This window comes from Cibotium barometz, chromosome 48 (genome assembly GCF_041138505.1).
Source record: "Cibotium barometz isolate CiBa-2024 chromosome 48, ASM4113850v1, whole genome shotgun sequence".
Classification (NCBI taxonomy): Eukaryota; Viridiplantae; Streptophyta; class Polypodiopsida; order Cyatheales; family Cibotiaceae; genus Cibotium; species Cibotium barometz.
This window is the reverse complement of record NC_141093.1, coordinates 40,585,765-40,599,031: the sequence shown is the minus strand read 5'-3', so window position 1 is coordinate 40,599,031 and position 13,267 is coordinate 40,585,765. Positions and strand designations below refer to the sequence as shown.

At 46.6% G+C, this 13,267-nt stretch overlaps 1 pseudogene across 1 annotated transcript in view; it reads left to right on the top strand.

Annotated features, from left to right (window-relative positions):
* LOC147611182 (putative 3-hydroxyisobutyrate dehydrogenase-like 1, mitochondrial pseudogene) overlaps positions 1–13,267 on the top strand; it is a 30,698-nt pseudogene extending 17,431 nt beyond the window's left edge. The window contains exon 2 of the transcript XR_015263973.1: positions 12,868–13,267. The product of XR_015263973.1 is annotated as a putative 3-hydroxyisobutyrate dehydrogenase-like 1, mitochondrial pseudogene (transcript). The remainder of the gene's footprint in view (positions 1–12,867) is intronic.

Genomic DNA, 13,267 nt, shown 5'->3' with positions numbered 1-13,267 from the left:
TGCATGATCCCGATCCACCACATGACTCTATGGTAGAGGCTTGAGTTCCTCTCCCCATCGTCGCGGGATCCACGGCCACTTGTGGTGTCCTTCTTGTCGCTTCGACCGCTTCGTAGACGCTAAGCTTGTCAAGAAGTTCCCGTCTCTTCTCGGGCGTGACATTCGTGCAAAACCTCACCTCATGCCCACTCTCATGCAAGAGGTGGGCTCGCACTTTGTCGGCGCCACCCGTTCGCCGGTATGGGCAAAGCTTGCATACCCATGGCCGAGAACCGCCTCCATGAACGGATGTGGTGTAGTTTACCTCCTCCCACCATGTCCATCCCGTTGTCCTTCTACGAGAAGCCCCGGCACGTGAGGAGGATGCCATGGTTGAAGATGGCTTGACTCTTGAGCCTTGAGGAATGTGAGAGAGAGAGAGAGAGAGAGAGAGAGAGAGAGAGAGAGAGAGAGCCTAGAGGCTTGGAAGTTGGAAGACTCAAGAGGCTTGAGGGAGAGGTGAGACCGTGAGAGCCTAGGCCCTAGAGCTTGGAACTTGGAAGTTGGAAGAGAGAAGATTCAAGGAGCTTGAGCCTTGAAAGCTTGAGCAATGAGCAATGAACTTGTGTGTGCTTGTAGCCTTGTAGAGGTGGGCTCCTATATAGATAGGCAAGAGAGAGAGGAAAGCCTCAAGGGCAAGAGAGAGAGAGAGAGGGCCAAGGCCCAACAGCCATAAACGGCTAGAAGAGCCCAGGCCCAACAGCCATAAACGGCTACGAAGGCAGGCAGGCGACAGGCAGGCGCAACGGCCAGAAACGGGCGTAGGCGCAGGCGCAACGGCTCTTTGCCGTCCCCTGCACAGGCCGTCCCCCGTCCCTGCGCCGTCCCCTGTTTGAAACGGCAGTCGGGGGACGTCCGTCCGTCCCCGTCCCGTTTCGGCGTCCCAGCATTCCTAGGCTCCGTCCCCGCCGTCCCCTGTGACTATGCCCCCCCCCCCCCCCCCTTTAGGTTATATTACCAAAAGAGTCTGCAAAGTACAAGATTACGGGTGCCTGGGGATTCACCACCAGCCTGCACTTGATTCTTCCAAATACATTATGAATGAATACATTTCAAACAAGAGAATCTGTAGGTACATCCGCCCTACACACAGGTACATCCGCCCTGCACAAGCCTCTTCACAGGTACATCCGCCCTGCACAAGAGTATCACAATCCTCACAGGTACTCCGCCCTGCACAAGATGTAAATGAATCTTTAGGCCCTGTTTCCACGCGAGAAACTGATCCAGAAACCTGTGTTCTCTGCGAGCAAGTGTCCCCAATGCTTGCCCTAAGCACCTGCTATACCAGGAATCCTTGAGACACATCCATGCTCACATATTCCATTGCTGTCTGGCCTGTTTTGTGCAATAACCAGTCCAAAACAACAACTTTCTGTCGCGAGAAATCCACCTGTAAAGGGTCCTACAGCCTTGTGGAGGTCCCTAGAGCTGTCCTGTACTGTCCAAGTTGACTTTGGACACCTGTAACCAGCCCAAAACTCGCAATAACCAGAAATTGCAGGTCTGAAATTTACCAACCAGCCCTTTAGAAGAGTGTGGGGATCGTTGTCCAAGCTTGTGTGAGTCCGGAAAGCAAGCAACCAGCCCTGTAGCAACTCCCAAAGCTCCAACCAGCTCTCCAATATGTTGAATAATGAGTAAAACAGCCCAAAAGGGCCTCTTGAGGGAGACGCCTTTTTCAGGTGCCACCTCAGGGGCCTGGTGGATACACATGCTGGCTAACATGTGTCTCCATAAGGTGTCCAAGTAGGTGTCCAGCCCATAGTGCTCCATTTGTCTTGTTTCTAAAAGTTTAGGTCCAACCAAATGGGAAATGGCCATAAGCTGTCCGGACGTCATTAATTTTGGTCCAACCAAATGCGAACGCATTATAAGTGGTCCGGCCACTTGTTAATGAGTGTGGACCTGCAAACCAATAAACCTTAGTAGTAAATGAAGTAAGCTGTAAATTGAGTGTGGACGCACTTACCACCTGCAAAACCCATAAGCCCACAGTTTTAGGCCCAAACAAGAGTGCACACACGTGTCCACAAGGTGCCCGGGCGTCCCCGGTCCCTCGGACTTCACAAGCCAAAATAACAAGCATTGTCCAGGCAGCAAGACAATGTCACACAAAGTAAAATAAAGTTATGGCATGCATCATTTATGCATTGTGCACATGTAAACTTGGAGAACCACCTATCATCATTCTTGTACTTGAAAATATTCCACCTGCCATCATAACACACCATGTGTGCATGGCCGGAATCCACACGGGCACCGCCCGAAAGTCCACAAATGTCCTGCCATGTCCTTGGACTCATATGCATCCACTCATATGATCCATACACATGCCCAGGTATAATACATACATGCATCCGCATGTTTCTAGGCCTGACACGCATCCGCATGTCCCTAGAATATAGGGGTTCATTCCCCCCGGCTTCTAATCAGTTGACCGCAACTGAAAAGCCTCCAGATAGGCCTTCAAAAGATCTGGGTAATCCTCGAAGTAGGCCTCATCCATCCATTTCGCATCCAAAGCTGAATAATTCTTGAACTTCACAAGGTACCTACGAACAAGTTTGCCTCCCGCAAGCTTTCGTTCCTTGTGAAAAACAATCTGTTCAGGTTGAAGAAGCTCTTCCAACTCATCCACCTCGGCTGGGTCTTCCAAAACCGGCTCAAACGGTGTCGGTCCCACATAAGGCCTCAATAGGCTCACATGAAAAGCATTATGCATGTTCCAATGATCTGGGAGTACAAGCCGAAATGCAACATCATTGATCTTCTCCAAGATCTGAAAAGGTCCATAGTACCTGTTGGAAAGCTTAGGGTACTTTCCCTCTTTCCCTGGCCTCTTCCGAAGGCGTGCCTTTTCAAATTTCAGCAAGACCCAATCACCTTGTTTGAATTGTACATCCCTTCTATGCTTATCAGCTGCCTTTTTATTCTTGGTTTGAGACCTTTCTATGGCTGTCCGTACCTGTGCAAATGCAGTATCCAAGTCTCTGACATACTCATCTGCTGCAAAAATCTCATCCTTTGTACAAAGGATGGGTGGTAGTACCACCTTGCCATAGATAATCTCAAAGGGCGCCTTGCCCGTAGAAGTATGTACCGTATTGTTGTAGGCAAACTCCACAAGTGGTAAATACTTCTCCCAATCCGATTTGCGGTCGGATACATAAGATTTCAGCAAGTCGAGGACGGCTGAATTTGCTATTTCACTTTGCCCATCTGTCTGTGGATGGTAAGCTGATAAGAAGTTCAGCTTTGTACCCATATTGTCAAACAATGCGCGCCAAAATAAGCTTGTGGTTCTAGGATCTCTATCTCCCACAATAGATTTAGGCATGCCATGGTGTTTGAATATCTGTGCCAAAAACATCCTAGCCATATGATCTGGCTTTATTGTCTTGCGCACGGGAATGAAATGTGCTTGCTTGCTAAACTTGTCAATGATGGTCCAAATAACATCATTTTCCTGTGAATCCATAATGAAATCCATAGCAATGCTTTCGTATAGGCAAAGGCTGAAGCAATCCAGGTGCTTTATGTCGGTCAAACTTGACCTTTTGACATACCATACATTCACGTACATATGCTTCAATATCCTTGCGAATATCTGGCCAAAAGAAATACCTCTCCAAAGCTTGTGCTGTGGCCAAAATGCCTCTATGACCTGCATATGGAGGAGCATGGCACTCATCCATAGAGGAAATTTGCCCATCTCATATGCTTCTCTGAGAGCTTACTTTGAGTCAAAAAGTATCTCAAACTTTGATGATCAGTTTTGACCATAAAATCAGCCCCTAAAAGATAGTGTTTCCAAATAGTAAGGGCATGAATTACAGCCAACAACTCCTTCTCATAAACCTGTAAGTGAAGCTCTGCATGTTGCAAGCGTCTGCTCTCACAGGCAATGGCATGTCCTTCTTGGTTCAAAACAGCCCCTATGCAGTCCCCACATGCATCACATTCCACCACAAAAGGTTTGTGCAAATCCGGAATAATGAGTAAACAGCCCCTATGCAGTCCCCACATGCATCACATTCCACCACAAAAGGTTTGTGCAAATCTGGAATAATGAGTACCGGTCCCGAGATGATTGCACTCTTCAACTTTTGAAAGGCATCTCTCTCTTCTTGTGTCCATTTAAAGATTGCTTTCTTCTTCGTTAACTCATGTAATGGAGCGGCAATGAAAGCAAAATGCTTGACGAACCTCCTGTAGTAAGCACATAAACCAAGGAAGCTCCTCACTTCATGGACTGATTTCAGCTCTGGCCATTCTTGCATGGCTTGTATCTTTGCGGGATCCATGCGCACACCATCCTTTGATACAATGTGACCAAGATAGTTAATCTCTGGGAGGAAGAATTCACTCTTTTTTGCATTTATGTAGAGCTGATTTTCCTTAAGCTCTTTAAACACAATAGCCAGGTGCTCACGATGTTGGGCTTCATTCTTTGAGAATACAATAATGTCATCAAAGAATATACCCGTGAACCAAAGGCTGTCCTAAATGCAGTCTTGTGTACATCTTGAGGTGCCACTCTCACTTGATGATACCCACTCTTGAGGTCTATTCGGCTGAAACATGCCGAACCTTCAAGCTTGTCCAAGATGTCATCAATGCGCGGAATCGGAAACCGATTCTTGATGGTTATCTTATTGAGGGCACGGTAATCAACACACATCCTGTAAGTACCATCCTTCTTTTGAACAAGAAGTACCGGCGAGCAATATGGCGAGGAACTAGGCCGAATCAAACCCTTTTCCAAAAGTTCATTCACCTGTGCCATAATCTCTTCTTGTTGACTAGCACTCACCCTGTATGGTGGCCTATTAGGTGGAGAGCTACCGGGAATTAGATCTATGCAATGATCTTCCGGCCTCTCGGGTGGCAATCTTGATGGCAAAGCATTCGCAAAACAATCTTTGAACTCATTCAAAAAGTTAAGCTTGTCTTGATCTAATGTACTAACATCAACACTAGAATGTTCAATGGTATCACGTACAAAAACCAAGTAAGAACAAGCTGATTTCTTTATTGCCTTATTAATTTGTACATGGCTTACAAGAGGTATGGTACTTCCAGTAGTACCAGCATCTATAGAGTGCTCACGGCCTCTATGTACAAAGCTGATTTGCTTCTCTTTGTAAGCCTTAATAGGCTCTAAACGGTGATGCCAGGGCATCCCCAACAAAACATCACAACCTATAAGAGGAGCCACTAAAAAGCTCTCATGGTCGAGGTAGTCCTGTATATGTACACGGAGCTTACCAATGACCAGAGTTACATCAACCTGTTTGCCCTCAAAGGCGGCATCTGCATTCATTTGCATTCCCATGTCTTCCACATTGAGACCTATGGCGGCAGCCATCTGTACGGATATAAAGTTATCTGTGGAAGCATCATCAAAAAGAAACAAAGTGGGCTGATCCTTCAATTTGCCCCAAGCCTTGCATATGACTCTACTCTTCGGCTCATGCCCTGTATTACCCTGCACATCGGGTACAACATTCACAAGAGGCTTTTCCACATTAGGCTCAGCATTCTTAGGATTCTGTGGGCATTTAGGATATATATGATCTTTACTGCCACACTTAAAGCATTTTCCAGCCTTCCTGTACTCTTCTAATTGTTGTTTTGAGAGCCCAAAATTGTGGCGTTTACCCCCCGGCTTCTTTTCGGAGTCATTCTTTGCATCTCGGCCATCTTTGGGAGCATTCTTAGGTGGCTGTCCACCCTTTTTCTGGTCATAACCAGCCCTGAATTTGCTCTTGTTTTGACCTGCAAATGGCTTATTTGTGGGTGCTTTCATGTGCAAGTTCTGTGCAATCATGGCTGAGTGTATAAGGTCTTGTATGGTCTTATTTGGGTACACTCCCAAGCTTTGTTGGATGATGTGATGGAGCCCCGATTCAAACTTTCTCTTCTTCTCGTCCTCTCCAATCTTCATGAAGGGAGTAACCTTGAGAAGGACTTTCCAAAACTTTGCTATGTATGAAGCAACGGACTCTCCCTCATCTTGGGACAGCCAATCCCACTCCTTGTGTACATCCTTTGCAAAGTTTGGTGGTAAGAATTGATCATAAAACTGAATTTTGAAAGAAGACCAAGTTGGGGCAGCACTTCCATCAAGTATTTTTGCAAGCCACCAATCACTTGCCGTATCCTTGAGATGCATTCCCACATGCCTGAGCATAGACTTTTCCGAAAAGTCTTCATTGCAAAAAGCTATCTCAAACTGTCTAATGAAAGCAAGTGCTTTGGTAGAGTCCATCCGTCCCTGAAAGTTTTCAAACTTTACATCCTTGTCACCGGACTTGAACTCTCGAGGCTTCTTTCTTCTATGTGCATCCCTATGTACATCCTGTTCATCTCCATGGTGATGATGCCGCGATGAAGATTCACGATCCCTCTTCGTTCTCTCTTGAGCCACACTCTCCGAATGAGTGGAAAGCTCAACACGAGAACGGATATGTCTTCTTGGAGCAAAGCGGGAATGAGTAGAGGATCCCTCATCCTTACTCTTCTCTTGACCTGCATCAAGCCTAGCACCAGGGACTCTTGTCCTTTCAGCATTTGGCACTTGCTGTGCTCTTCCTGCTTGTTGTGCATCATGTGCACCACCACGGGCAGCCATGAGGGGTGGCTTCTTGAAAGCCAATCTACCATCTGCTTCGGTGTATACATCACCCTTAACCATTAGGTATGCAAGTGCAAGCTCTCGGGGTTTCTCAACATCCATTTCCTTTGCAATTGCTTCAAAAGTGACTTCATGGACCGAAGCCTTTGCCTGCGCAGCCAACACCCTTTGTACATCCGGGTCATTTTTCAATGACGTGAGCTCTTCGGTTTCAGCTCTATAGCGTCGCACTTGACACCTCAAAGATTCCAAATCAGAATGCAGTGTCATGAGTACCTGCATCTCCATAGACATCATTGCGTGCAGCATCTCTTGCATCCCTTGTACCATGAAATTCACGGTCCTGTGTGTTCTCCACACTGGCAGAAATGTGGCTGTCCATGACACTCAAATCAGGTCACCAGTTATGATTCCAAGCCTCAGACCGTTTTTCAATGAGGGGAAAAACTGAGCTCTGATACCAATGAAACGGGAGGCGGACGCGTGTATTGGAATCGTATAAATGTGAACAAGATTCTGAGCACTTAACACTTGAGCATTACAACCACAAAGCTGAAAATGACAGTACACCACATAAAGGGACCGATGATAGGCTGACCCCTCCCCTTTAGGTTATATTACCAAAAGAGTCTGCAAAGTACAAGATTACGGGTGCCTGGGGATTCACCACCAGCCTGCACCTGATTCTTCCAAATACATTATGAATGAATATATTTCAAACAAGAGAATCTGTAGGTACATCCGCCCTACACACAGGTACATCCGCCCTGCACAAGCCTCTTCACAGGTACATCCGCCCTGCACAAGAGTATCACAATCCTCACAGGTACTCCGCCCTGCACAAGATGTAAATGGATCTTTAGGCCCTGTTTCCACACGAGAAACTGATCCAGAAACCTGTGTTCTCCGCGAGCAAGTGTCCCCAATGCTTGCCCTAAGCACCTGCTATACCAGGAATCCTTGAGACACATCGATGCTCACATATTCCATTGCTGTCTGGCTTGTTTTGTGCAATAACCAGTCCAAAACAGCAACTTTCTGTCGCGAGAAATCCACCTGTAAAGGGTCCTACAGCCTTGTGGAGGTCCCTAGAGCTGTCCTGTACTGTCCAAGTTGACTTTGGACACTTGTAACCAGCCCAAAACTCGCAATAACCAGAAATTGCAGGTCTGAAATTTGCCAACCAGCCCTTTAGAAGAGTGTTGGGATCGTTGTCCAAGCTTGTGTGAGTCCGGAAAGCAAGCAACCAGCCCTGTAGCAACTCCCAAAACTCCAACCAGCTCTCCAATATGTTGAATAATGAGTAAAACAGCCCAAAAGGGCCTCTTGAGGGAGACGCCTTTTTCAGGTGCCACCTCAGGGGCCTGGTGGGTACACATGCTGGCTGACATGTGTCCCCATAAGGTGTAGGTGTCCAGCCCATAGTGCTCCATTTGTCCTGTTTCTAAAAGTTTAGGTCCAACCAAATGGGAAATGGCCATAAGCTGTCCGGACTTCATTAATTTTGGTCCAACCAAATGCGAACGCATTATAAGTGGTCCGGCCACTTGTTAATGAGTGTGGACCTGCAAACCAATAAACCTTAGTAGTAAATGAAGTAAGCTGTAAATTGAGTGTGGACGCACTTACCACCTGCAAAACCCATAAGCCCACAGTTTTAGGCCCAAACAGGAGTGCACACACGTGTCCACAAGGTGCCCGGGCGTCCCCGGTCCCTCAGACTTCACAAGCCAAAATAACAAGCATTGTCCAGGCAGCAAGACAATGTCACACAAAGTAAAATAAAGTTATGGCATGCATCATTTATGCATTGTGCACATGTAAACTTGGAGAACCACCTATCATCATTCTTGTACTTGAAAATATTCCGCCTGCCATCATAACACACCATGTGTGCATGGCCGGAATCCACACGGGCACCGCCCGAAAGTCCACAAATGTCCTGCCATGTCCTTGGACTCGTATGCATCCACTCATATGATCCATACACATGCCCAGGTATAATACATACATGCATCCGCATGTTTCTAGGCCTGACACGCATCCTCATGTTCCTAGAATATAGGGGTTTGTGACAATTGCCATTTACTTGCTTACAGTGATTCAGATTGGGCTGGTGATTATTACCACCGTGTCCACAAGTGGGAATTGCTTTTTCCTTGGTAGCTCATGTATATCTTGGTTGAGCAAAAAGAAACGAACTGTGGCCACTTCATCTTGTGGAGCTGAGTACAAGGCAGCTTTCACTACTACAGTTGAGTGTGTGTGGTTGAGGAGATCATGGCATATCTTCGTGGGTGTGAGCAGAAACCCACTCCCATTCTCATTGACAGTAAAGAGTGCTATGGTTGTGGCAAGGAATCGAGCTTTCCGTTCCTTTTTTTTTTCCGGGAAAAAGATCCTTCTATTAGTTAAAGAAAAATCAGCCACAAAGGGCTAAGTTCAACCACGACGGGCTAGATACAAACTCGCCTCATATAAGGGAAGAGATGCTTCTCCTCCGGTTGGCCGCTCTGTTAGGAGAAGGCTATCTCATACAGGGGGAGGGGGGGTGTAGGTGGGGCTATGACTAGTATTGCTGCAATACGATCGCGGGAGACCTGAAGGGCTAGTCCTTCCCCATCCTCCTCATAAGTCCTGACTACTCCAGCCTTGGTGGCCCAAGCGACAATGTCCCCAAGTGATGATCCGGGTCGATGCCGTGTCCATAGCGAAGATGGGGAGAATCCGTTGCCAAATCTGCTGAGCCTTTAAGGCAATCCCAAAGGCAATGTTGCTGAGACCTTTGGGGGTGGCCGCACCGCGGGCAAGCTACTGACCGACCTCCAACTGCCAGCCAAGTACCGACCGCCAAACTCCCGTGTGCCATGAGCCAAAGAAAGAGAGTGATCTTCCTGGGCCGAAAGCCGTCCCAAAGCCTCTTCCAGAAATCTGAAAGGAAGCGCTGTGATAGGCCCTGAGACTACTAGTGTGCTGATGCTGTCAGTGTGCCATTTATCTAAGGCATTTGGATCCTGCGGCCAAGCCGTGTTGTGTATGCAAAGAAGGGGGCATCCAGAGTCTCCTCCCGATCCACGGGGTCATGCCAAGTTCTCTCTTCTGGGTCCTATTACAGCCGCGTGAGAGGTCGGCACTCCCAAATCCATAGCCGCTAGAGTCTCTCTCCCTAGCCACCTTGGCCGGTGCTGGATCTATGTGTCATTCCCGTGCTCGAAAACCAATCACCCTTACCCTCTGCAAGGTGCAGCCCCTCTGAAATCCTCCAAGGGGAGCTCTGATCTCTCTAGTCTGCCATGGGATCCAATAGAAAAAGTGAGCAGACCACTGACCTCATCTGCTCCATGGATCGCCACGAGGATATCGTGTCTGGTAAACACGCCTAGCCACACCGGGGGGTCGGGTCTGGAATAGGAATCAGCCACTCCTGGGGAATAGCTGAGTCATTGTTGATGCTGAGCCTGTCTCTAGGAGTCCTTTGACAATCAGCTTGCGTAGCAGGGCACGGCTCTGGATAGTGGGATCGATGAGTCCAAGCCCCCTTCTACTACGTGGCTGAATAATCACTCTCCATGCCACCTTGGCCCTGGCTGGCCTCCCATCATTACTCCCGGCCCACAAATTTCGGATCAAGCGTTGTACTTGGCCAATACATGCCTGAGAAAAGGTCAAGCACGAAGTGATGTACCACATGGTGGCAAGGAGTACTTGGTTCGCCACGACCACTCCGTTTGCTAGGGATAGCCTCGCCGAGCTTTTTGTTCTTGCACCAAGCATATAGAGATTCGTTATTACCATGTCAGAGAGAGGTTACATGTGGGAGAGATTAGTTTGATCTATTGTCCTATACATGACAACATTGCAGGTCTGTTTACAAAGGTGTTGTCTCGAGAGAAGTTTGAAGCTTTCCGTTCTTGCACCAAGCATATAGAGATTCATCCTTACCATCTTAGAGAGAGGTTACATGTGGAGGATATCAGCTTCATCTATTGTCCTATACATGACAACATTGCAGGTCTGTTTACGAAGGTGTTGTCTCGAGAGAAGTCTGAAGCTTTCCATTCTTGCACCAAGCATATAGAGATTCATCCTTACCATCTTAGAGAGAGGTTACATGTGGGGGATATCAGCTTCATCTATTGGTGCCATCCTATACATATTCACACTATCACTAAAGAAGGGGGGGGGGGGGGGGGGGGGGGGGGGGTAGGATTATACATATGTGGTAGTGACTGTGTGAATGGGGGCTTACTAGGGGCACTTTTTCCCTCTACACATTATAGAGGTTTTTCCCCCTTGGACATTTTGTGTATCCAAACAACTATACTTTTACATTTCAGGTTTGTACTTAGATAACTTGTGGTTATACACATCCACGGTTTCGAGTTCTCTATTGCTCCCTACTCTGTGTTCTTGCTGTTTTCCTACTGAACATTGGGGTTTCTCAAGACCCAACAATTCTCTGTGTTGGTCATAAGCTCGGCAAATACTTTTTGGAGGCTCCCTAGCTCTAATATTCACACAACCCTACATGATGTTGTAATTTCTTGCGCCAGTTTTTTGAGATACGCAATTTCCTCCTCGTGTTGGAAGAAAATGTCCTTGATTGCCACTAGGTTTTCCTGCATCAATGGAGCCAATGCATGTTTCGGGTTCTCTACTACGTGATTTTCTAACCCATGTATCTAGGGTTGTCGGCGAGAAGTAAACTAGGGTTACCAGCGCGACTGTGGGGAAATAGATAAACTGGAGAAATTAGTAAACCAGGGAAATTGGTAAACTAGGCAATGGAGTCTAGTAAAATTGGAAGGGTAAACTAGGTATTACTAAATTAAGGATGCCAAATTAGGAAAATTACTAAACTAGGGATGGTAAACTAGGGAGATATGTGCATGTATGCATGTTTTTAAGATACAAATATTCAATGGAAATAGGGCTAGTAGCAATGACTACTTGGTGAAATGGCTAGCGTGAAAGTTTCACATAATTCTAGGTAGGTCCTGGGTTTGAGTCTCAGCTAGTGCACCCCTTTTTGTCCGAAAATCGTCATAAAAATTTCAACATCCCTGGGCCTCGCGTGCCTATTTTCCTAGTTTACCATCCCTAGTTTCCTTTTCATTGTCCTAAAATCCACAATCATCAACGCCCTCCCTAGATTACTTCTCGCCAGAAACCTTAGTTTACAACCCCTAGTTTACCTTCCCTAGTTTACTAGGATCCGACTGCCCAGAAATGGCGACCATCCCACCTGACAAGGGTCTTTAAGACCCTGTGTGTGAGATAGTGCTGAGGGTTGTTGAGAGAGAGAGAGATGTTATTAACGTCTACGAAAGACCCTAAGGATCTATGAGTCTGATAAGATGTTACATGTGATCTGTGAGTAAACTATATGTCTAGAGACAACATGAAAAAAGAAAAACTAGCTGCCGAATGAAAAATACTGGGCCAACATATGGTGTAGGCCTTGAAGTACAATATAGTGGGCAGCAGAAGAGCCTTGTGTCTGAACTCATATGGTGTAGGCCTTGAAGTACAATATAGTGGGCAGCAGAAGAGCCTTGTGTCTGAACTCATAATGTATTGTCTTGGGGAGAGAGAGAGAGAGAGAGAGAGAGAGAGAGAGAATCGTCATAATTTCAAAATCCCTGGGACTCGCGCCTAGTTTACCTTTTCACGGTCCCAAAATCCACAATCATCAGCGACCCCCGTATCTCGCCGGCAACCTTAGTTTACAACCCCTAGTTCACTTTCCCGAGTTTATTAGGATCCAACTGCCCAGAAATGGTGACCATCCCACCTGTCAAGGGTCTCTAAGACCCGTTGTTTCTAGAGAGAGAGAGAGAGAGAGAGAGAGAGAGAGAGAGAGAGAGAGAGAGAGAGAGAGAGAGAGAGAGAGATGTTATTAACTACGAAAGACCCTAAGGATCTATGAGTCCGATAAGATGTTACATGTGATCTGTGAGTAAACCATATGTCTAGAGACAACATGAAAAAAGAAAAACTAGCTGCCGAATGAAAAATACTGGGCCAACATATGGTGTAGGCCTTGAAGTACAATATAGTGGGCAGCAGAAGGGCCTTGTGTCTGAACTCATAATGTATTGTCTTGGAGAGAGAGAGAGAGAGAGAGAGAGAGAGAGAGAGGTGGAAAATATGCTCATGTCTTTTTCATGCTAATGTTTTCTTCACAGGAGTTAGCTGAGGAAGTTGAGTTGACATTTTGAGCAGATAGGGCTGATTATCAACCTTACAATCTGAAATCCCTTAGGGAACAGTGTAATTTATGGCTGCAGAGTGTTGGTTTTTTCTACATTATATACCTAGCAACAAGCTGAAGTCTTTTTCAGGCATTTAAAGGCAGAGTACATACACTTACATATCTGCACTTTTCCTCTCCTGGCGGCCATGCTCAGGAATATGGAGGAGTGCAAGGAATAAATGGAATCAATGAACCCCTCTACATAACTAGACTAGGTACTATATGGAGATATAGTGATTTCGTTCTTCCTTGGAATGGTGATGTTTTCAAGGTTACCAATATCCCACCTCTTGTGTAAGCACTCTCAGTAATCTATGGTCAATTGCTTCTAA